At 45.5% G+C, this 23,585-nt stretch overlaps 1 protein-coding gene across 2 annotated transcripts in view; it reads right to left on the minus strand.

Annotated features, from left to right (window-relative positions):
* Positions 1–15,731, minus strand: part of ches1 (checkpoint suppressor 1) — a 59,098-nt gene extending 43,367 nt beyond the window's left edge. For both annotated transcript variants that reach the window (XM_068576644.1, XM_068576645.1), the window contains exon 1: positions 15,279–15,731. The gene's annotated coding sequence lies outside the window, so the exon portion shown is untranslated. The remainder of the gene's footprint in view (positions 1–15,278) is intronic.
* Between the last annotated feature and the right edge of the window lie 7,854 nt (positions 15,732–23,585).

The following is a 23,585-nucleotide window of genomic DNA, read 5'->3' on the forward strand; positions in this document are numbered from 1 at the left end:
GTAGACCGCCCGATAAACACCACGGGCTCCCCCGGCTCCTCATATGAGTGAATTGAATTCCCAAATTACCAGGCTTAAGATAACATACCTGGCTAAATTGCCGCTCTTTATGAGTCTCAAATCTCTTTGTAGATATTCATCAAGGGCTGTTTGACTCCCGATGCGGAGAACACAGGAGATGGGAAGCAGGAGAACAACACACAATGTGGTTTGTATTAAGGCTTGTGATCTTTTATCTCGAGTCCCTCGTTTTCCGCTACATTCCTTTAGGCAGGGGTGATGTGTGGGAGAAGAGGGGGGAGGCTGGCATCCTCTCCGCCAGCCCAAGACCTGTGCCGAAGCTTCCTCGATAGCTGGAGATTTCTGGAGAGAAGTGGTGGGCACCTGCAACAGAGTCCGCCGCCACTTCTTCAGCCTTTTATGACAGCGCAACCTTCCTTTGCTTCAGCTCCAATGCCACACTTGCACATCCTCGTAAGCTTTCCCAACTTCACTGGGTCGCATACGTGCAGCTCATCGCACTGCTTCCTGACGACGACTCCGGAGCAAAGTCTGAAGTTTCCATCTGCCCGGTGCCAAATGAATGCCAGTGATAGTAGTGTTTGTTGGATAAACTGAGAAGGGTCCATCTGTCGGCTGCAGACTAACTCAAAGACACACCCACTCGAACATTAACCCTACACGCAGCCAACGTGCCCACTCACTGAGACGAGGAAATACCATCCAGGAGAGGCAGAAGTGGCGTGAATTGAACATGATGCCGTGGGGGTTTTCAACGTTTCAAGAAATTAAAGAATTGTGTAGTGGTTGAGACGTCAGATGCATGACTTGGTGGCACATGGAGAAGTCTGCCTAACTTGTCTTTATGACATGAGGTGAACAGTAGAACAAGGCTGATCACGTTGCAATGTGATCTATCAGGAGTTTGCATTTGCATGCAGTTAATTGGCCGAGACAACGTGCGTTGTAGGAAAGGTTAAGACTGGTTGAGCCTGAATGCAGCGCTCTCTCTCTGCATTAAGGCAGTGGTCTTAGTGAAATGAATCCGAATGCTACATTGTGTAATGCTGCCTAAACATAGCCCAATATCTTCTACACATATTTTGATTGTACATGTAATTGTAATCCTGGGTTTTGCTGACCTTTTAAATTATACAGCTGATCACAGACTCTTAAGCATTAAGAAGCATCTTTGTACTGAGCTCAAAGACACTATCTTAAAGTTTCCAGAGCAACGAAATAGACCAGAAACAGTCCTAATATAACAAACTAAACAAGGGGCTACTTTGGTGGGGGACGTGTTCCTCTTGTCTTTTCAATGCGGCTTCTCTCCTCCGATCTTGACATTAACTGTAAAGTCTGCTCGCACCGAGATGGGCAGGTGGCACCTTGCAGGTTAGCTCCTCCCATCAGTGTATGAATGGGTGAATGATGATAAGTAGCGTTAAAGAGCTTTGACTGTTTGCAGGACTAGAAAAGAGAGATACAAATATAAAGCTCATTTACCATCCAAGTCTATTTACAGATTCTAAAGTAGACTAATGGACTGGCTGATAGCATGAAACGCCTCGCTGCACAGAATTCCTGTTTCAGCCTCATCTCAAACTTTACAAGCGCTTACTTCATCCACTGTCAAGGCTTAGATGAATACATACTTCATTCCAGACACCAAATTGCCACTGAAAACATGTACGGTAACATATTTCACGAAAATGTACATCAGTAATGTACGAGTAGCAGTCACAGTTGAGGCTGGTAAAAAATGATTATGTTTCAGTCCAACAGCCTCGGAGCCAAAAAGTTGATTTCAGTCACTGCTCCTGAGAAAAAAACCTGAACCATAACATGGAGGCAAACCATCAACTAGACAGGCAAGTGAGTGTTCCCTCCATAACCGTGTTCTTGTCAGGGCGAAGGAGCCCGTGAAACTGAATCAGACACTTCAGCTCTCCAGCGGAAACCATCCTAATGAAATAGCTTTAGGTGTGCGAGAAGCTACTCAAATGAAAAATCCACCTTTAAACACAGACCTTAAGGAGGTCTCACCGTGTTGTTTAGTGTGGATTTTGGGCTCTACTTTTCTCAAGATCAAAGAGCAGGAGCTCCTCTCTGGACGCTCCAGTCTGCAACAAATGCATTCTGGGAGCACTCCGTCATGGACGAGGCATTCTGACATACTTTGCCAGTGACAATGTCCATGGTCGACCACAATGCAATGCATGTTGAAAGGGGGTTACTTTTCTCTTGACTCCAGCTGAAAATCAACAAGTTAGAGCACCGGCTGCCGAAAGAGTAGGGAGCTTGGGTGTCAAGAGGCATTCTGGGAAATGTAGTAAAACTCAAAGTGAAGATGACGAGAGGCGGAGGGAAAGTGGATACAACAAAAAGGCAGATGACAACCGCTTATTCACAAAATAACACAACGCGTTGGACATCCCAGCCGGATGATTTACGACAGCGTAGGAGCAGCTGAAGATGGAATTTTCCTCTGAGGCAGGGCGTCCACTCCTTTACCAAACGACAAGGGAAACTCTAGTGTTCATTCACACACACACACGCTTGCATTCCTGCACAGATGCACACACACAAACAGCCAACAAAACAAATACAAATGTACACGCTTCACTTGTTCTCTCATTCTTCCCCTTTTGCGCTTTTTGTTTTTTTTCACAGCGGTTTCCTGCACACTGTCCGCCTCTCATGGTACATTCAGAGCATGAACACCCGGAGTCAGCAAGTCTGGACACACAGCTGCTGAATATTCAGCCCTGCGCTCCCTCTTTCTCCCACCATCTCTGTCTTCTCCCACCTTAAAACGCTCCTTGTTCCCCCCTCTCTCGCTCCAGTCTCTCTCCGCTAGCTCTCCCCCTGTAGCTCTCCACGGCTCTGCCGCCGCTGCCTCTGCTCTCTGTGCTCCACTTTCATTAAGGGGCTCTCCTCTGATAGCCCTTCATATAACACTTAATCATCATAACAATAAGAGCACTCTCTCTCCGACGAATCACCTCGAGGGGCCGGTCCTAAAGATCCTCGGCTAACTGATGTCATTAACTGCCGGGCCCGCCGATTGGCTGGAGCGGCGCAGGGAGCACCCGCCCCCAGGTGTTTGACGGAGGGCTCGGTGGGAGCACGCAGGTCGGACAGGCCAAGGACATTCCTCTCATGGAGGAGAGCGGAGAAAACACACACACGCTGGCGTGTGCGCGTGCACAAAGGCTCCTGCCGGGAAGCAGAAGACAAGGCGTGTTTGGTTTTGCAGTCAAGAGAGAGATGAATAAGACTATTGAATAAGGGGAGGGAGCTTTGAATAACAGTATTTTACATGAATGGATCTTCAGGGAAATGATTGCTCCGTCGCTCCCTCTGCTCTCTATTTTTGGCTGCGATTTGACAACGTGCGTGTTTGTGTGCGTGTGTGTGTGTGTGTGTGTGTGTGTGTCTGTCTGTGACGGGGGGGCGTTGCATTTTGGCTGATTGAGTCTATGGCACTATCACGCTGTGGAAGTGACAGTGTAGCATATTCTGTTGTTGTGTGTATAGATGAACAGTGTCAGATGCACACGCACGCACGCACACACACACGCACGCACGCACGCACACACACACACACACACACACAGTGAAATCACAGCTGTTCTCAGTTGCTATGCGGCGGTCGCACCATCGTCTCAGATAACACACGCATACGCATACGAGTGTGAGACGGGGACAGAAACACCACACTTGGCAGGGTCGGAAGGTCACGGGGGTATTGTGACAAAGTTGCCTAGCAACAAACACACGGCAGATATCATTTCCAGTGTGAGGTGACCCCCCCCCCCCCCCCCCTCCCTCTCGCCCCTCACCCCTTGACCAGATCAGAATGCACTCATGATGAATGTGGAGACAGTCGGTGAATGCTTTGCACCTTGCTCTCGCCGCTTGTGGAGCGTTTGAATGTGCCGGTGCTTCATTACAGAGCACAATCAATCATCCCGCAGTGAAACAGTCAGCGGCACACAGCGACTGGTGATTATGGCAAAAAAAAGATAACACGCAGACATGTGTTAGGCCACACCGGATCACACAGCCACTTTGAAGCAAACTTCAGTTTCGTTTGGTCGTTGCTAAATTGGAGCTACTCTTGTTAGCCCCCCATCTTATACTGCGATCCCTTATTGTCCCTTGAGGCTTGCCATACCTCAGCTCTCCTGTAACTCTGTACAGGAAGCCCCTGAGGACCACATTAGCCAACACACAGTACAGTAACAGGAAAGTGACATTGAATATTACTTCCAAAAGTGTGTTTCATCAGACCTGCCGTAAGCGCAGCCCATCTGTGTACTGAATTCTTTATAGGTTATCACAGGAACATGGCTCCTGTCCTCTCTCCCTCCACCCTTCATGCACAGTGCCGTTTCAAAACACAAACAGGGAGCCTTAACGCAGAGGGCTCCAGGAAAGTGACTTTTGCTCATCCCCAGGCAATGCGCCGCAGTGAGCAATCAGCTAAAATGTCTGAGTGTTTCTGCAGTGTACCATGCGATCGTCACAATGGAAGATCAGACAATTACTGCCACTATAAATTCTATAGACAGTTTTAAACTGCTGTCTTTGAGAAATACAAAGTGTTGGTGTTTTGGCGTCTGATAAACCTTTACATGCATGAATCTGTTACTCCATTCCTGGTTCAGATTTACATTCACCCGTTGAAAACTGTTTGTCTCCAGACCTCCTTTTTCCTTTGTTTGAGTCGTCGTAGGAACCCAGAATTAATTACAATACTGGTGTTTATTGTATGCATTTGTCCAGCAAAGTCTTGGGGAAAAAAATATATCTGCAAAAAAAATCTTTTTCAAAAGATATTTTGATCGTAACTATGAACATTCAGCATGATATGAGCCAGATTTCCAAAGAAAATGCCTCCTGGAGCGTCAATAAGACACCTTTTTGGAAAGATTGGGACCTAAAGAAGCAGAATCTGCAACAAAAAATCACAATAAAACAAAGCCTTGGCTTGTTAGGAAGGTGTTTCAGTCAAAAAACTGTGTCGTTTGGTTCAAAAATGGAAAAAAATTACATATTTTATGCCAAAAGATTGTCTGAATGGGGCATGCTGGGACTCAAAATGGGCGCAGGAGGATTTTTGCGGATGGTTTCCAGGAGGTTAAACCAACGTTGTAGTACTCCTGGTTTCTAGACTGTATATAAGAGGGCACGTAGTCACCATGACGTCACCCATTGGTTTGTGCACTGCCGGTTTAAAGCCTTGCTGTTTCTGCATTTTGGCCACCGCCAAAAAACCACTGTCAAAGTGTTAAAATGGTTAGACCAAAACAAGGAAAACTTCCAGACTGGACAACGGCGTGGTCGAGGCGTGTCAATCACTGTGTAGCCCCGCCCTGAAGCATACCCTGCTTTATGGTCTGTTTGACTCTGACTGCACCATAATTTACTAAATGAAGATTGCTGTATTGACTGTTGTCAGTCTGAATCCATGCTAAACGGCCTGCAACTGATTTTCTCCCCGACACAAATACAGCGGATTTGTGTCATTTGCCAGGATGAATCAAAGTGTTGGATCAGGACATCTGGGACGTGACAAATGAGAATGAGAACTGGGGAGACCGCTTTATAGTCCTCCAGCCACTCAAAGTACTACCTGTCACCATTCACCTATTCATACACTGACAGTGGGCGTGTCCATCAGGAGTAACTAACATTACTCGCCGTGAGCAAACTGGGATGTTTTTCAGCCGATCCTAAAAGACTGGCATCAAGGCCGATCCGGGAATATTTGAATGCAGCGGTAGAGGCTGAAATAAAGCTGATCAAAATCTAATCTACTCTTTACTGAGTTTTGTCCACCTCAGCCTTGCTGCAAGCCACTGCACGTATGCCAGAGTATAAATGAAAGTGTGTTAATGTAAAAATGATTTGGTCGCATCAGTGATAAACTCTGTTCTGATACTTCAAAAAATAATGAACAGATTTGATGTGTTACGCTCTCATGGAAACAAATCTGTTATCTCTCCTTTCTCTTTCTTATGAGCAGTTCTTAGTAACCTTTAAGTTAAAGGCAACGACAGCCGTCAATACGCTAAGATTTCACTGCGTAGCTGTGATAAATTGATGTTATATTTCCTGGTCTTTATCATTCCTGTTGTCTGACAATATACGTCAGTTTGACATTTTCTCATAGGTGCACAGACACAATCAAACATTACACGTTTAATATGTGAACCATGATTAAAGAGAAGCCTCCAAGGACTCAATCATTTCATACAAAAAAGATAAAAATACAAAGTTAACTGGTTTGGCATTTCTCAAAACAACAACCATCATAAAACCTTTTTTTGTCCTGAGTTAAAAGCACTGGCCTCTAGTTTTTTACTTCCTTGCTTACAGAGTGATGTCACACGTCAGCTCGTCTGTCTCCTCCATCTTCGCCGTCTCTTTCCACTGAGCAGTGGAACAAAGCGGAGATGGCAGAGAAACTTATCTTGAAAAAGAAACTGCACAGTGTTGTGGAATAATTTGGTACACTGTCACAGAGAGCGAATCCTATCTTAGAGGATGCCAGTCACGCACACACACACACACACACACACACACACACACACACACACACACACACACACACACACACACACTGGTGTTTACATCATATGGGAAGGTATTTTTTCCCCTCACACTGCCAGGGAACAGGCCCACGCATGGACACACAGACGCTGACTAAGACCCTAAGACTGCTGGGAGGGGGAGGGGGGTGAGCGTGTGCATGTGTGTGCGTGTGCATATGTATATGGTCTTTGATATATTTGTGCTGTTATGGTCTCAAGTGTTCGTTTGGGTTTTGTCTTTGCTTTGTGTTTATTTATGTGTGTGTGTGTGTGTGTGTGTGTGTGTGTGTGTGTGTGTGTGTGTGTGTGTGTGTGTGTGTGTGTGTGTGTGTGTGTGTGTGTGTGTGTGTGTGTGTGTGAGTTACAGTGGTGTCAAATCATCCTGTTCAGTGTTGAGCTGTTGTTCGGTTTGTGGAATGCACAGTGGACTTTTGTGGTTAGGTCTTAGATTAGCTAATGCTAATCAGTTTATTGGGATCTGCACATTTTGTGTGTGTGTGTTTGTGCGCGTGTGAGTGTGTGTGTTTGAAAACCATTTGTATGTGTTCTGCTGCTCAGCTCATAAACTGTTAAGTCTCTGTGGTGTGATTTCCCTTTGGTTTGGGCTCTGAGGTTAGAAGGAGAAAAAGAGGATGGAAGAGAGATAAAGTGTGTTTGTGCGTCTTTGCGTGCGAGTGTGTTTTCGGTTCCGTTAAAAGCTCCCAGTTCTCCCATCCAACGTTAGATGGTTGATGTTCAGAGCTTCAACCACAACGCACAGAGAACTCAACAGGCGGCCTATTCAACCCAAGACACAAATAGAGTTCTTCTTCTGCGCTTAAAACCCCGTAGCTCAAGCAGCGAGCTAAAAACAGATATTTTTGTCTCTTGCTGAAGAAGGCCGACCACCAAATCACTCCTCTTTCTCCATGACGCCGTGTTTTCTTTTTTGCTAAAATAAGAACTGGCACGTACACAGCGTCTGTGGAGACGACCCGGCATCATCTCCTCCTCCTTCCATTCACTGCCTGCCTGTGATTGTTGGCGAGTCTCGGGATGAATCAACAAAGGTCAGGCAGGCGCAGACAGAGGGCATCGAGGCGATGGAGTTACCAGTAGCGAGACACTGGGATATTCATTTCTAATAGAGGCCACTCTTTCAGAGGGGCAACAGGCAGTGTGTGAGTGTGTGTGTGTTCCAGCGCATCTCATGTTGCTAAAAACAACACATATAGCATAATAAAGTATCTATAAGCTGTAAAGTCTTCTCACTTTAAGGGGGAGGAGAAGGGCAAAAGAGGAGGAGTAAACACATTATATAAATCAGATGGTTCCTGAGGTCATTTCTATCTTCACACACACACACACACACACACACACACACACACACACACACACACACACACACACACACACACACACACACACAGAGTATGGCTGCATTCACTTATGACATCACTGTAGCTAGCCAGAAAGACAGTCAGAGTCCGAGTGAGCCAAGCTGACGTCATCCTATTCGCTCAATGTCGATTACGTAATCACAGGGTCCAACGCCTGCAGGACGGCCATGCTGCGTGTGTGTGTGTGTGTGTGTGTGTGTCTGTGTGTGTTTTTTGTGATCGCATGCAGGCTAAAGAACACATAATTGCAATCTCATGTGTGAGAGGAGACATAAAATGAGGCATGCTGATGACATCATTAGCGGGAGGCGGCCTGGCATGAGCGTGGCGGCGGTGACATGGTGAGAGTGTTGGGGCAGGAGAGGAGGAGACAGAGCGCTGCAAACAGAGGAGTTATGCAACGCCAATCCAACTCAACAGACTAGAAAGGGCTCTTTTTGCCTCTCCTCTGTGTGTACAGTGCGCACACAGTGTGTGTGTGAGAGACAGAGTTTGTGTGTCTTAAGTGACTTTTCTCGAGCACTTTTACTTGAGGCGAAGAGTGCATTAAAAACACACAAGCACTCAAGCATACGGCTGAAATGCACACTGAAATCCACACACACACACATATACATACACGCTCACTCCCCCCACACTTATAAACAAAGCTTCCTAAGGACAGGAAATCCTTCCACCCACGTTCCTGTGTTGCTTGGCAACCAGAGCAGCGTCACCGTGTGCATGCCTCCGCCGCTGAAAACAACACACATAGACAGAGAGAGGCGCGCACACACGCGCACACACACACACATTGCAACTCCTTGAACTCGGCTTCTTTAAAAGCACCTAAAAAAACAAACAGCAGATAGCCGAGCCAACGCTGAGCAGGCTGCTACTCGCTGCAGCTGCCCTCCCATTCGTCAGCTGTGGATCTCAACCAAACATGACATCACCCCTTGTAAACATAACTAAAACACTTTTTCCCCCCATGTATAAAATCTATTTTTACACCTGCTGACGTCCTTCTATGCGTGATAGCGTGTGTGTGTGTGTGTGCGTGTAAATGTGCTCACGCCCGCCCGCCACTCAGTGTGTATTGGTGTGCTTGCGTTTGTGTGTGTGCCACTGGGTGAGGATGGGGCCGGCAATAGCTCAGCACGACTAAGTAGAGAGAGGCTAATTGAGCAGAGGTGCTGCCCATCACTGTGGACAATGAGTCCATTCCACATCAGCAGGAGGCCTATTGGAGACAATTAGGACCTGGGGGATAGAGGAGCATTATTCTTCCCTGCCATTTTGGCAACTTATGCGTTTCCACTGCGATGCATGACCACGCTTTTAACACCGTCCTTGTTTTAACACATGAACTCGGACATGAAAGACAAAGGTCGCCGACCAACAAATCAAAAGGAATGAATTCAATGAAGATGTATTCATTAACTTATTGCTCTTCTGTCTGAAAAAAAGTGGAGTAAAACAGAGAGAAAGAGCGCACACACACACACACACACACACACACACACACACACACACACACACACATACACACACACACACACACACACACACACACAATGGAAACAAGGTTTATCCTGTGCAGCAAAAACAAACCGTTTCATAGTGGAACTATTGCATTGTGGATCCAAAAGTAAATAGTAAAGCAGTGGGATTAAAGATACACCCTGGTTTTTGTTACATTTCCCAATCCTAAAATCTCCACCCAGCCGGCTGAAAATGTATAAAACAAAATGTCCACACAGGTCTCAGGAAGTTTAGTAAGCTTGGAAATAACTTGGGGATTTGAGGGCGTCACTGGTCGTCAAATGCAGCTCATAAAAGGGTTAAATATTGGATATTTGGAGTCATTTTTTATAAATCGTCAAGAACGTTCCCAACACTGATAAAAAACAAAAACTTTTGGGGAGTGCCCTGGCCAAAAAAACAACATAAACATCCTTGGTTTGATTCCAGTAGAGTGCCTGTGTTGCATGTCATACAGGGGGCGCTATAGAGCAGTGGAGGAGGAGTCCTAAAGAACATCCGGTTCCCTCGTTTGGATGTCAATGTGTTTTCTGAATGTGTTTTTGGTGAGAAGTCATAAATAAGGTCTGTGTTTAACATAATCTGAAGAGATTTTAAAGTTTTGTTCTAAACACTACAAGGGTCAAAATGAGACTACAAAAGGCCGTCACACTGAACACCAGTCTGTCTGTGACTTAGTGCTGCGTGGTGGTGACGGGAAGTCATGTGACCGTGGTGCAGTTTGTTTATAACCTTAACAAACTACTTTCACTTCTGCTGATGGTTTTCACCCTCTAGAAAAAAGAAAAAAAAGTGAAGATTATCTTGTACAATTTGTAAATGTGTGTTTGCCACAGAGCTTGTTTTTGGCAATAATCCAGAATCCAAAGGAAGCATCGCATGTCTTTTGCATCCCAGCGCAATGCTAAATGACCTCCAAGGTGAGGGTCACCTGAGGTAGCCCTGCTAGTTCTACTGCTAACAAGCTAATATGCTAGCATGAGTACTGCTGCATATGCTGCTTTCAGACCTTTACACTCACATCTCAAAATGCAACATGGAAGTGGCACTTTAACACGACATGTCATTCACCCGTTCACACATCGTCATACACCGATGGCGCGGTCTTTGGGAGACATTTGGGGTAAACTGTCTTGCCCAAGGACACATCGACATGGACTGGAGATTGAACCGCTGATGTTCCGATTGAAAGACAAGCCGCTCTAACTCGGAGCAGTCTGGTGTTGTGCAGCAGACTAATCAGAGCATCTCAGGTAGGATTTGGGATGTGGACATACTTTTTTCTGCCTCCCCTCCGGATGAGAAAACCTTTAGTTGCTGCCGGTACGCAGGTTAGACTCAGCACTCTGTGACTCCCAGTGCACACATTACACCTTTAAGTTACAATGGATACATTTCAGTACGAACTGATTATTAAAAATCTAATTGGCAGTAAGCTACCTAATATTTCTCCAGCCACGCATTCTGTTGAGTTTCTGAACTATGTCTTACAAACTTTTCAGAAGAGTTAAACATTGTGTTGAAAGTGTTTTATTCACTGATCAGCTTCTTGTGTTACAAGTAGACAAACTGGCCAGATTAGTGAAAGGCAAGGCTCACTGAAAGTTGACTAATAAAGACTGAAATGTTTCAAATTTAGAGCGATCTTTAGTCAAGTTTTCCTTGACCAATAAATGAAGGGTTAATGAATGAAGTTGCTTTAATAATCTTTCCCTTTAGGGGGGTGGAGCATGCCTTTAATTAGTTTAACTATATTTAGTAGGCTTGGTTCCACTGGGAAACAAACCCTTGAACGACAGTGGCAGCACCACGACTCACTGTACTGAGACAGAAGTGCCTCAATCTGCACGTATAGACGCTGTATCTCACTCTGTATATACGCTGTATCTCACTCTGTATCTCACTCTGTATATACACTGTATCTCACTCTGTATAGACTCTGTATCTCACTCTGTATAGACACTGTATCTCACTCTGTATAGACACTGTATCTCACTCTGTATAGACTCTGTATCTCACTCTGTATAGACGCTGTATCTCACTCTGTATATACGCTGTATCTCACTCTGTATAGATGTTGTATCTCACTCTGTCTATACGCTGTATCTCACTCTGTATAGACGTTGTATCTCACTCTGTATACACGCTGTATCTCACTCTGTATACACGCTGTATCTCACTCTGTATTTTACTCTGTATCTCACTCTGTATTTTACTCTGTATCTCACTCTGTATTTTACTCTGTATCTCACTCTGTATTTTACTCTGTATCTCACTCTGTATAGACGCTGTATCTCACTCTGTATATACTGTATAGACGTTGTATCTCACTCTGTATAGACTCTGTATCTTACTCGGTATTGACCAGTGGTTCTTAAACTGTGGGGCGCGACCCTCTTGTGGGGCGCAGAGGTAATACAAGTGGGGAGGGGAGTGCAGAGGTGCAGATTCTTAAAAAAAAGAAGTAATAATCCTTTATTAATCCCAGTGGGGAAATTATCCTCTGCATTTTACCCATTCCTAATAATTAAGGAGCAGTGTGCTGCTGTGAAGCACTGGGGGTTCAGTGTCTTGCTCAAGGACACTTCAACATGCCAACTATAAGGAGACCAGGGTTCGAACCGACTACCATGTGGTTTCAGGATGAACACTCTCCCCGTGAACATGATCACTTTACGTTGTTTTTTCTGCTGTTCTCTCAACCGAATATAGACAACCGAATATAGACCTCAGCTCAACATTAAGCATGAATTGAGAGTGGCTATATATCAAATCTACAACTCTGTTTTAAAAATATTTGTAGAGGAAAGCAGCTCATTGCTGCCACTAACACTGATACAACGTGATGGCTCACACATCTACACTCATTTTGTTTTGCACAGGTTGAACGTTATTGTAATTATCTTGAAAATATATTTAGTGCAAAACAGGTTAATTGCAGCCACAATAGGTATTTCCTTTTCCAAATATTAGTTATTTTTTGTACAGATAGAACTTTATTTGCGTTGTTCTAACAAAGTGATTGCACATGTTATAACTTTTTGTCTTATGGCGTAATCTGGTTTGCTTGAAAAGGATTTCAATTTTCTTTATTCTATTATTTGAAAAAGCACAGATGGAGTCATAAAAAGTTGGACCATTTTGTTACAATTTTGTTGGGGCGGTGGGGCCAGAACATTTTTCTTCCTCCAAAGTGGGGCGTGACGACAGTCCAAAAGTTTGAGAACCACTGGTATAGACGCTGTATCTCACTCTGTATGTGTAAATGCTGTATCTTACTCTGATAGTATATACACAGTATCTCTATGTCTAGACGCTGTATCTCATTCTGTTCTCATTCAGATACTGTATCTTCACATTACGGCAGCTGCAGGAACTGATTGTATATGACCTCATAACAACACATTGACCCTTTTAGCAGTGTTATGCAGAGATACAATGTCAACACCCTAACCTTCTATGTCCTTTTCTCCTTGAGTAAATATGCTGTAAGTCCATCAGACATATACAACAAACAAATAAATGATGTACATTCCCTGATAATCTGTACGTCTGTTACTTTTCAGAACTAAACATACTTCTGCAGTACACCTTTTATCTGACTTTGCATTTTAAACTCCGCCATATGGCTCATGGGCCCCAGCTGACCACAGCACAGTAGGGGGTTATGGTGTAGCTCAAAGCCACGGTTAATACAGTCAGAAAGATTAAAAGAGCCATTTTTGAGTATTTACACTGAATAACTCATGCACTGGCATCTATGCTTTTATTCTAAACACAGACTAGTCAATTCATTCACACATGAATTATAGATCCATTATGGACTGTTGAGGTTGTGTTGAGGGAATCAGACTAACATCAGTTGTTCTCAGAGCACTAACCCACTGAGCCATCCATACCGATTATCTGTGTCTAGGGCCGCGTCCCAATTCAATATTCAATTTAAACAATTCAATCTCACATCAGACCCTCCAACTAGAAAAACACCCGGCGCCAAAGGGGCCATAACGGGTGAAAACAGCGCGGGCTTTTCCTCCGAGAACCTCAGCTGTCTCCAAAGTGAAAAAGAAGCGGGCTAACTGAACGTCACACCGCAGGGGTGTCCATTGAGAGACAGGGAGAGGTGGAGGGGCGAGAACTCCATTGAGCGCAGCCATGGGGGGTCAATATGTGAATGAACGTTTGGCATGGAGGTGAATTATGAATGAGCAGCACTCCGAGCACTCCTGGAGAGAGCATGTCGGCCCCTGTCTCCTTCACTCTGTCTCCTCCGCTTTCTTTCCATCTCCTCTTCCTCCTCTTCCTCCTCCTCCTTCTGCTGTTCTAAAATCTCCATCATCCTCTCCTTCCTCTCTCGTCTCCGTTTCATCCCTCGCTGCTGGATTAATCTTCTCATCTGCCTTATTCTCGGTCATCTGATCGCTCTTCCTCCCTCCAGCCTCCCCTTAACCCTCCTCCACCTCCTGTCTTCAGACCGGAGGGGAGGTGGGGGGGAGGGAGGTAGACTCACACACGCCGACTGTCTGAAGAGACGACAGAACATTCTTTCCCTGCACATACATATTTACACAGCCTCAATTGGACACACACACACACACTCTCACTCTATCTACCCCCCCCCCCCCCCACACACACACACACACACACAGTAGCAAAAGATAATATAAAAGCAAACAGTCATGCACGTGCAAAGACAGACGCATTATGTGAAGCGCTTTTAGGCACTGACACACACACACACACACACATTTCTCCCAGCTGTTCCGCTGGCCACAGAGCTTTCGTGTGTGTGTGTGTATGTGTGTGTGTGTATTGGTGTGTGTGTAATCCAATGTGCTGCTGCTCAGCCTGTGCCACGCTCTCTCCTCTGTTGCTGTGCGTCTGATCAGATCTGCCTCCCCTCAACCTGTTTGCCGTATATGGCGCACACACATGCACACGCACTCTTACACACACAAACACACAAGCACACGCACGAGAAGCTGATGTGCGTATCCAGCCTCATTCAGAGTCAACAAAGAAAACTAAAAGATTCATTCTCTGCCGCTTTGTCAACCTCCAACCAAAGACTGTGTGTGTTACCTGCTGCGAAAACTCTGCTCACACTCTCTCTCTCTCTCTCTCACACTCTCTCACACACACACACACACACACACACACACACACACACACACACACACACACTGTGAAGGAAAGGGGTTAAAAATGGACTCTTAAAAGAGTTATGTTACCCCAGTCTTTCCTCTCGCACAACTTCAAGTATCCTACCTGTCTGTGTGTGTGTGTGTGTGTGTGTGTGTGCGTGCATGCATTTGTGTGTGTGTGTGTGTGTGTGTGTGTGTGTGTGTGTGTGTGTGCTGGTATGGGATCACACTGTTCCCTTAAAAGTATCCACTCCTTTTGATCCCTTCACTCCAGTTTACAGCGGTCAGCTCAGCTCACTTACACACTTTGGCCCCTTTATAGCTTGTGGAAAAACAACCCTAAAACACACACACACACACACACACACACACACACACACACACACACACACACACACACACACACACACACACACACACAGATGTATATATAGGCTGGTACACACACATTTGTCCACCCCTCACACACACACATACACACCTCCACTCTTCCCTTTAAGTGCCGAGCCATGCAGCACATGTCAACACCCCGCGCACACACGCGCACGCATACACACACACGCACACACACACACACACACACAGCTCTGTCGGACCTGCGTACAGCCATGAAAGACCCATAAAGTCACCTTAGGATCCTTCTGTGTTCCAGACGAGCCCGTTCTTCACAGTCTTCCGCTCCTCTGTCAGACTTCTATCTCTCCTCCTCTCCTCCTTTCCTTCCTTCCTTCCTTCCGTGCTGTCCGTCCGTCCTTTATGCCTCTCTCTTTTTCTCTCTCTCTTTCTCTGTCCCTCTCTTCGTCTCGGTGCTCGGTCAGTTCCCAGCGTTTTTCCCGAGCCCCTCCATATCCGCCCCGCCAGTCGTTTCTACCACCGAGCGAGCGTACCTTCACACACGCGCGCACGCACGCACACACAAGCCACTGCGTTCCTATAGTCTCTCTCTCCCGCTCCCTCTCTCTCTTTCTCCCTTCCTCTGTTTATCTCTCTCTCTCCCTCCCTCTCTCTCTCTCTCGCTCTCTCTCTCTCTGCGCTCTCTCTCTCCTCTGTCGGAGAAGAGCTCGGAGAGTGTGTGTAAGTTCGTGTTCGTGTATACTTGTGTGCGTGGACGTGTGTGTTTCTGTGTGCTCTGCCTTGCCCCGCCAGCAGCAGAGGACTTCCCCCGGTGCCCGCCCTGGGTCCTAGCGTCGGTTTGTTCACTGAAAGAATGCCATTGTATACGGAAGGTACAAACAAAGATCGTCTATGGTTTTGACAAGACGATTCACACATCTTTGCGGCATCATTGCTTTCTATTGCTATTTCCAACCACGATAAATACAAGTAAAAATAGAAAAATAGAATAAATGAAATATAAGCTGAATCTAAAAAAATGAATCGAAGAAGCGTTATAGAAAGAAGAGAATAGAATTAAGACAAAACACACACTCTCCTAGTCCTACCACCAAAATACAATGAAGATAACTAATGAAAACTAATATTACATCACTTTATTATTACTGTGTTTTTAATTAATGCGAATTATACATTGGAAGCACATAACTTTCCAGATACCACAAATACATCAAGGAAAAATAATTAGCAGAAATCTGCTTGCTAAAAACTATTTTATCTATCGCCACAGACAGCTGCTGTTCCATCCAAAGCCTCGTATGGAGCTGTTAACAGGCAAAGGTAAAATGTAGGTTTTTGTCAGTAAGTTGTTTTGAGTCTGTAGATGAGTGGTCGCTATGGCAACAGCAGGGCAGGAGCAGAGACAGAGACATGCAGGAGGATGTAGGAGCCATTAGAGATGGAGGATGGAGGGGACATGTCCTCTGCACAGGATCACGTCTGAGTTCTATCTGACCCATTTGTTCAGATAGTTACTCATTATTTTGACATTGTCTGTGCTGAAGTCAGAGTCAAGCCCCTTCAAAAGCACTTCTTTTATATTGTGAGTGCAAATCCATCACATGCCCGCCTCACCGACACACACACACACACACACACACACACACACACACACACACACACACACACACACACACACACACACACACACACACACACACACAAAATGCATAGTTTCTAAAAATAGTTTCTAAACTGAATGTCTGTGAGAAGCACAAGCAAAGACTGCAACTGTGAGTAGTCAGACAGCTTTTTTTGTTTTCAACCGAGTGAGTCCTCCACTCAAATATTTTTAATCTTTGGTGCAGCTACCTTCTTCCTCATCTCCCTACACCTCCCTCCCTTTTCTCCCTCCCGTCCTTCCTCAGAGCGTCATCAGGTTGCCATAGCAACTGCCCGCCTATGGGAGACAGAGATCAGATCATTATGGACCATGGGATCCTGAAACTTAAGGACTTGATTCCCCCCCAACACAGGAAGTGGGAACCCTTAACAGGGAAGCTTGAACTCATTCTTAGTTAAACAACTAGAGCAGCGTTGCAGCACTGAAGGGACTTGGCTTAATGCTGTCTGGAAGGCGCTCTGATGATCCGTTTAATTCCTTCACAAACTCTAGTGCTGCTTGTCTACTATCCCAGCACCTTGCTAAAAATAAACCCAGTTTGATTAGATATGCAAATGAAATGTTTTGAGATGTAAACATGTTGCCCCAAGAAACAGTTAAGCAGAACTTGCATGCACACTTTTGAATTAATGGATCTGACAGACGTGGCAGTGAAGGGCCTAAAGCCCACAGTCAGGAAATCCAAATGTGCTCTCATTTTATTTATGGGTGGGGAAATCGAAGTGGGAAAAGTGCACCGCAGCTTGTTCAAGTTGAGAGATGGAAGCACAAAATACACCAAGGAAACTGTTTTGTTTGATAAAGATCAAAGAGAATTGTTGGTAGAGAGAAGTGTGTTTACGAGTCCTCGAATCCAGACTGCCTCTCCCTGCCCCTGTTATTAGTGGGAGGCTGCGTGTGTGTGTGTGTGTGTGTGTGTGTGTGTGTGTGTGTGAGTGTGTGTGTGTGTACTAAGAGCCCAGAGGGCTGCATTAAGCTGAAGTGACAGTGGGGATCTTTAAGATGTCTCCAAAAGTTTGCCATTGAGGGAGATCTTATCTCAGAGCCCCAAAAAACAGTGGAGGAGAGGAGGAGAAAAGAGGAGAGGGGAAGAGAGGAGGGGAGGAGAGGAGAAAGGAGGAGAGGGAAGAGAAGAGGAGAGGGTTGGAGAGGGAAGAGGAGAGGGGAGGAGAGAAGGAAATAAAGAGAGAAGGACAACAGAGATGGAGTGAAACGCCCAGGTTAAGCTCAGAAATATGTGTCAATTTTTTTAGAGTCCACAAGTGGCAACAAAAACTGTCATTTGCTGAGCGGTTTATTTCCATAAAATCAAAGTCCGGCTGATTGCTGCTGTGTTCTGGTGCTCGGCGACCACATGTGTGCTGGTGTGAGCCGGTATGGCTGCAGATGTTGCAGATTTGGCATTAAGGGTGAAGAGTTGCGTCAAATTCAGCTGTGAATGGGATTCAGCACCCTGAAGCTGAGCGAGTGGTGTACCATTTAAACCTGGAGTTTGAATCTGAATTAGTTATATCTAAATAATAGCATCTGTGTTTGTATTTACACCTGCTATTAATAATCAGAAAGGTAATGCTCTTGTTACCGGTGTGCCAACACTGTGACTGCTCTCAATCTGCTCATCAGTCAGGGGTCAAGAGACACAATGCGATTGTTGGGCTGATTTGTTTCTTAATGTGTTTTAAATCACATTTCGTCAATCAACTTTTGAACGTGAGCACAACTAGTCCTCGGCATTGCTTTGTCTGTGCTCTTCTCTCTGGTTTGAAGTTGGTCTGATGCTGATGGTATTTGTGTGTTGATGCTTCCAGCCCACTGTCACTCAAAGGCTCTAACCACACCCACACAACCTTGATCATTTTGGACTAAAATAAAAATAAATACATTAAAGAAAATACTAGAACTAAGGCTGTTTGTTAAACTTACATTGTTACACATTTGGTCGTAGATATTAAAGACTATAGAGACATATATAATTCGTGGGCTGTACAGAGTGCATCTACACGGGGCCAGACCACATGTGGAGGTGTCTGAAAGTGGTCTGGCCAAAATGACATATTTCATCATGACTCTGACATGAACCTCATGCCTGATTTAAACCAAACTAGTTAGGCTACTTGGGAAATGGTTGCATTAATTTTTCCCCAGGTTGCAACGAATGCAATTGCATTGGCTTCCCTCCGCCGTTTTCTTCCATGATCAATGTATTTTATGTCCAACATGAGCTGAACTCCATCAGCCTTTGAGTTTGTACGCAGCTGCTTGATGTGCCTCCCTTAAAATAATAAATGAATGACAAACGTTCCGTGTTCTAGTCATGTCAGCAGGGTTCAGGACACGCTAAAACAAATGAACTGCAGTGGTATTTCTGGTGGGATTAAGAGTTAGAGATTAAGGCTCAGCGTAACGGGGTGAAATGGGGTAAAATGCCGAATCTAACATCCTCATGTACACATGCAATACGCTCACACACACATGCTCACAGCAGAGACAGAGAGCATCCTGGGAGGCGTCCACCCGTTCATGATCATTCATTCTTTAAATGGGGCTGCCATCTTGGCCTGTCTACCCAGAGGCCTCAGCCGGACAGAGGGGTGGGTCAGCAATCATGTGTGTGACAGGAAACAGGCAGGCCTATCGACTGTCAATCAAACAGACTCTTTATTTCCTCTCTCCGTGCTCCTCCTCCATGTGTGTTTTTCCGCTTTCCTGTCTCTCTTTTCTGGCCGCGTCTCTCCCTCAAGCCTGACAGGGAAAAGATTTTCACTTACTTCAGAGAGGGAAATAACTGAGACGGGGTGTTACAGTGTCCCTGTCTCCTTTTACCATTCCCTCTCTTTCACTCGCTCTCTCTTTTACACACACAAACACACACACACACACACACACACACACACACACACACATACACACACACACTACTGAGGGACAGTGGAGCACTTTCTCCAAAAGACTCATCCAGCTCCGCTGTCACAAGGACCGTTACAGGAAAGCATTCCTGCCCGCGGGAATAAGACTTTACAATAAGTCACCTCTGGCCAGATCCTCTGTAAATTAATTCATCTACATCAATAGCCCTCGCACCGCTTGCATTTTTGAACTTTCTCTATTGTTTAAATGGAATTTCTTAAATGAATACACTCTGCTGTTTAGTTGTAAATATTGAGTTTTTCTGTATATATTGAACATCTTTCATCCCTATTATTTTTTATTTTAGTGTCTCTAAGCTGCTACTACGACAAACAAATTTCCCCTTGGAGATGAATAAAGTATATATCTATCCAGATATCTATCACACACTCTTTCTCTCTCACACACACACACACACACACGCACACGCGCGCACACGCACTTTGTCTCATCCGTCTGAAAGACAGCGAGCAGTGGTTTGTCATCGTAACACTTTAGTGGACCGTGTTTCCAAATCATCCCTAACACTTTTTCTGCAGACAGGCAGACACACAACATTCCTCAGAAGACTAAGAGTGAGAAAGGGAGGGAGGGAGAGAGGGAGAGAGAGAGAGAGAGAGGAAGTTGAGTACACTGTCTGTCTCGCTCTCTCTTTCCACAGGCAGCTGAGAGCCCCACACGGATCGATAGTAATCCTCGGTGGGAGCCGTTTATTTTGAAACGTGTGTGAGGCCCAGTGGGCGACAGAATCCACATTCACACTCACACATGCGTGCAACATTATAAATCTCGCTGCAGCTGGAGTCGGTGCGGCGCTCGCACACATGAGCGCGACACCGCGCGCACTGGTGCAGACGAACCGACACGAGAACGTACGCACGCCCGACAAGTACACACTCCACACGCTCAGGGCCTGACAAGCAAGGCCTCCTGTTGGGCTGGGCTCTCCTCTCCTCCACTGAGCAGAACTCACAGGGCTCCGGGCTTGGAGCAGGGGACCCAGTGTGTCTCAACACCGTCCCCTGCCAAGGTCTCCGTTCCTGGGGATGGCAGCTCTCAGCAGCTGGCTCGGCTGGAGCTCTCTGTATGCTGACTCCAAGCCGCTGGCTGTCTAGTGCTGCCAGGAATTTATAATTCTACAATCACAGGGGAACTTTTTTCCCCTGACCAATATAAGCAGGAAGCAGGGAGAAGTTTTTTTAATATGATGCAGATGCAGGACAAAAAGGGTTTGAGGTTCTTTTTTTTTTTTTTTTGAGTAAATGACACATTTAAAGTGGCAAAATCTATTCATTTCAGGAAATACACTTGTGTGGGTAAACCTAATAAAAAAAAACACTATTTCTGTTGTTGACTAATAGTAGACCGTCTCAACAGTCTTGACCTTTGAGGGACGCTAAGCTAATACACTCTGGTAGCTTACATTATATTTAGACATCAATGAAACAGGAGTCGATGGTATAATAAACCGTGTTAACTGGTAGTGCGAGTATGCTGGCCCTGAGTTTAACAAAACACAACATTTCACAAACGCAGCGACGTCTCAGAAAACACCAGCTCAAGAGAAGCCACGCTGACGTTCAGGTGAGACTGAGGCTGCAGATGCAGATGTGACCGATAGTACAGCCACGGCCAGGTTGCCTCTGAAGGTTTTTTTTTTCTTCATTCACACCTAAACCATGACAGGCCAGAGGGTAAAAGTAGCTCGCCGGCTTCAGTAGTTAACTAACTCGTCCTCTGTCAGAAAGCCTTCAGGGCTAACTTTCTAACAGAGGAACATTGCTATGCATCTTTCCATCTAAGCAGTGGCAAGCTTTTTTAAAACAAAAGTTAGTATTAGTAAGTCAGTATTTGGACCATGTTGCTCCATTGGCACTTTTACCAATTAACACCCATTTCCAGCACATAATACAGAAATCACTGCAAATGGTTTCAAGTTTCAGAGAGGATGATTTGTATTGGGGTCCAATAATCACAGCAAAAGCTCTGGAGGGTTTGTTTGGCAGCTTGCTGTTCGGGCTTGTCTGGGCTTGCTGGTGGACGTTTGGGAGGATCAGTTTGGATCTGTGGGCAGAAATGTTCCCCTCAGAGGCAGCCGCACACACACACACACACACACACACACACACACACACACACACACACACACACACACACACACACCTGTGCTCCGCCTGAGAGCATTGCATTATCTGAGGCAATCTAGCAGCACCTCGAATCCCGTTGCCATTTCTGCGGGGCAAAGTAAGAGCAGTAAAAATGACCAGAAGCAGGGGGAGAGCGTAAAGTTGAAAAACGGTCATTTTCAACATAAAGTTGCACGGTACAGAACGAGACGCTGCAGTGAGCACTGATGGGGAAATTGATCTTTGCTACCGTGATCCGTTTACTTAATGCTTTTACACCGACTGAGCAGTTCAGGCAGCCGCGTAAGTTAGTTATGACGGGCCACATTGAAGCTATTAGGACGCTCGTTTGCCCAACCTGCAGCTTCAGCCGACCAGAACGTCAACAACATAAGAACTCATGTTATATCTAGCTTGCTTTCCTAATGTTTTCCTCCAACATGGCTGCTTTTCAAAAATGTTGTATTGTCCAATCACATGATCGAATAGAGACTTTGGACAGGTACAGAGGAAGTCCCTCCCCTTCTTTTGTCCCCCATGGGACTTTGTTTTGGAAAACAATATGTACGTTGGTCGCCAGTGAGAAACTATTATTTCATTTTTTTAAAATCTGAATTGTGCCTTGAATGTGATGTGATGTCACTTAAAAAGTGCAACTACAGTTTGTGTCTCATATGTGAAGGTCGTCACCGTGAAGTCGCCCACTGCTTTGTGGACTTTTGTCGACACAAGAGGGCGGAGCTTCGTACAACGGAGCGCTGAGCAAGACATTTTCAGGCAACCAAATTGTTATATAACTAACTTTCAGGAAGTGAAACCCCACCACTGTGAACGAGTTCAGTCTGAAGTTGTAATTCTGAATACGGACAACTCCCAGACCGGACAACACTGTGGTGCAACTGCAGGGTCTGTATTTACAAAGTAAGCCTTTTAAATCGATCATTTTTGGATTTATTTCAAGCCTTACCGTGTTAAAAAATAATTTCATCATTACAAGAAGGATGCGACGCTGTGACCCTGGTGTCCAATTTGATCCTTTGATTATTTCCGTCAGTTACCTTATAACTAATCACTGAGCAACCACATTGCTCTTAAAAAAAAGTGCTGCAAGTATATATTAATGGTGCAGTCGGGGCGTTCGCTGCATGTTGCTCTGCTGGCACATGGGACCTGACCACTCAACTCTCTCTGGACTTTGCAGCAGTCAGCGCTACAGACATATCCTCAGCGAAACAGCTCAATAGTGAACCCCCCTTCAGTGGAGAATAATCACCTCTTGTGACAACATCCCTGGCTGCTCAGGAGTCTCTCTACCTCCTCAAATACCCTCACACCATAAGATAAAGACATTAGAGACTGTGGGACTTGGGGAGAGTTAAGAATTGGGTCTACAGTCTGTGATGCACGGTGGTACAGACCTGGAAAGTATGGAAGTTTGGCCGACGGACGCCATTAAATGAGCACAGCCGAGCGGCAGCGCAGACTGCAGCTCAGCGCGTTGCTCGTAGCCGCGCCGCCGTGACGCAAAGAAGAAAAACGTGTTTAGAACAAAAAGAAAACGTTCAGGGAATCATCCGACTGATGAGAATCATATCACTGTGTTTGCTCGGGAATAAACGGCTGTGAATAACTTTTACGTCGACACACAATGGGATTAGCATAGCATTGAAATGAAAGGTCAATAAGAAAATGCTTTGTGCCATATGTCTCCTCTGTGAATCTATAAACTAGCCTTTCCCTCTCCACTGTCCTCGCACACTCCCATCCCTCTCCTCCGTTCTCTCCTCCCTCACTCGCTGTCCCTGGGTGGGATGAGTCATCGAAGAGAGAGAAGAAAAGAAAGGAGAGGAGGTGTATTTGTGTGTACTGTATATATGTGTGTGTGT

This window comes from Clinocottus analis, unplaced genomic scaffold (assembly GCF_023055335.1).
Source record: "Clinocottus analis isolate CAN_PGR_092001 unplaced genomic scaffold, fCliAna1.0.p SCAF_15, whole genome shotgun sequence".
NCBI lineage: Eukaryota > Metazoa > Chordata > Actinopteri > Perciformes > Cottidae > Clinocottus > Clinocottus analis.